The 2507-nt window shown below is 38.7% G+C and overlaps 1 non-coding gene across 1 annotated transcript; it reads left to right on the plus strand.

Moving 5' to 3' along the window:
- Positions 1–1424: 1424 nt before the first annotated feature.
- LOC130937166 (small nucleolar RNA R71) lies at positions 1425–1532 on the plus strand. Its single transcript, XR_009068396.1, has one exon. It is a non-coding gene; the product is annotated as a small nucleolar RNA R71 (small nucleolar RNA).
- Positions 1533–2507: the final 975 nt, after the last annotated feature.

Below are 2507 nucleotides of genomic sequence, written 5' to 3' on the forward strand. Positions count from 1 at the left end.
CTTGCTGTGGCTAGAAAGGGTCTTACAAGGTTGATGCATTCATCCTTCTCCTTCCTAGTGTCTAATATTATGAAATCAGCAGGGATGTAAAGGCTTTTAACCTTCACTAACACGTCCTCTACCAATCCATAAGCTTGTCTTATTGACTTGTCTGCCATCTCTAATGAGAATGTGGCAGCCTATACCTCAAAGATCCCTAGTTTCTCCATTACAGAGAGTGGCATAAGATTTATACCTGACCCCAGGTCACACAAAGCCTTCTCAAAGGTCATGGTGCCTATGGTACAGGGTATTAAGAATTTACCAGGATCTTGTTTCTTTTGAGGTAAAGTTTGCTAAACCCATGTATTTAGTTCACTAATGAGCAAGGGAGGTTCATCTTCCCAAGTCTCATTACCAAACAACTTGGCATTCAGTTTCATGATGGCTCCTAGATATTGAGCAACTTGCTCTTCGGTTACATCTTCATCCTCTTCAGAGGAAGCATAGTTTTCAGAGCTCATGAATGGCAGAAGGAGGTTCAATGGAATCTCTATGGTCTCTATATGAGCCTCAGATTCCTTTAGGTCCTCAATAGGGAACTCCTTCTTATTTGGGAGATGTCCCATGAGGTCTTCCTTATTGGGATTCACGTCCTCCCCTTCCTCTTTGGATTTGGCCATTTTGATTATATCAATGGCCTTGCACTCTCTCTTTGGATTCTCTTCTGTATTGCTTGGGAGAGTACTAGGAGGATTTTCAGTGATTTTCTTACTCAGCTGGCCCACTTGTGCCTCCAAATTTCTAATGGAGGACCTTGTTTCATCCATGAAACTTAAAATGACCTTGGATAGATCAGAGACTATGTTTGCTAAGCTAGAGGAGCTCTGCTCAGAGTTCTCTGTCTATTGCTGAGAAGATGATGGAAAAGGCTTGCTATTGCTAAGCCTGTTTCTTCCACCATTATTAAAGCCTTGTCGGGGCTTTTGTTGATCCTTCCATGAGAAATTTGAATGATTTCTCCATGAAGGATTATAGGTGTTTCCATAGGGTTCACCCATGTAATTCACATCTGCTATTGCAGGGTTCTCAGGATCATAGGCTTCTTCTTCAGGAGATGCCTCTTTAGTACTGTTGGATGCATTTTGCAATCCATGCAGACTTTGAGAAATCATGTTGACTTGTTGAGTCAAAATTTTGTTCTGAGCCAATATAGCATTCAGAGCATCAATTTCAAGAACTCCCCTCTTCTGAGGCGTCCCATTACTCACAGGATTCCTCTCAGAGGTGTACATGAATTGGTTATTTACAACCATCTCAATGAGTTCTTGAGCTTCTGCAGGCATTTTCTTTAGGTGAATGGATCCACCTGCAGAATGGTCCAATGACATCTTAGAGAACTCAGATAGACCATAATAGAATATATCCAAAATGGTCCACTCTGAAAGCATGTCAGAAGGACACCTTTTGGTCATCTGCTTGTATCTTTCCCAAGCTTCATAGAGGGATTCACCATCTTTTTGTTTGAAGGTCTGAATATCCACTCTAAGCTTGCTCAGCTTTTGAGGAGGAAAGAACTTAGCCAAGAAGACCGTGACCAGCTTATCCCAAGAGTCCATGCTATCTTTAGGTTGTGAGTCCAACCATGTTCTAGCTCTGTCTCTTACATCAGAAGTGAAAAGTATGAGCCTGTAGACTTCAGGATCTACTCCATTAGTCTTAACAGTCTCACAGATATGCAAGAACTCAATTAAAACTGATAGGGATCTTCTGATGGAAGTCCATGAAACTTGCAGTTCTGTTGCATTAGAGCAACTAGTTGAGGCTTCAGCTCAAAATTGTTTGCTCCAATGGTAGGGATTGAGATGCTTCTTCCATCAAATTTGGAAGTAGGTGTAGTATAATCACCAAGCATCCTCCTTGCGCCTCCACCATTGTTATTGGGTTCGGCCATGTCTCTTTCTTTTTCGAGATTCTCTGTAAGGTTTTCTCTAGATTGTTGTGCTTTAGCTTCTCTTAGCTTCTTCTTCAGAGTCCTTTCAGGTTCAGGATCTGCTTCAACAAGAATGTCCTTTTTCTTGCTCCTGCTCATATGAAAAAGAAGAGAATAGAAAAGGAAGAGGAATCCTCTATGTCACAGTATAGAGATTCCTTTATGTGAGTAAAAGAATAAGAGAATAAAAGAAGGAGAAGAGAAAAATTTGAACACTGAGAGAAGAGAAGGTTCGAATTTATGAGTAGAAGAGAAGTGTTAGTAGATAAATAAAATAAATAGAAAGAGATGAGAGGAAGATAATTTCGAAAATTGTTTTTGAAAAATGGTTAGTGATTTTCAAAAATTAAAAGAAGAAATAAAATTAAAATCAAAATTTGAAACAATTAGTTAATCAAAAAGAATTTTGAAAAAGGGTGAGGAATTTTTGAAAATTAGAGAGAGAAAAATTGTTAGGTAGTTTTGAAAAAGATAAGAATTTTAAAACAAATAAAAAGTCAATTAGTTAGTTGAAAAAGATTTGAAAATCAATTTT

The sequence above is a fragment of the Arachis stenosperma genome, chromosome 6 (genome assembly GCF_014773155.1).
Source record: "Arachis stenosperma cultivar V10309 chromosome 6, arast.V10309.gnm1.PFL2, whole genome shotgun sequence".
NCBI lineage: Eukaryota > Viridiplantae > Streptophyta > Magnoliopsida > Fabales > Fabaceae > Arachis > Arachis stenosperma.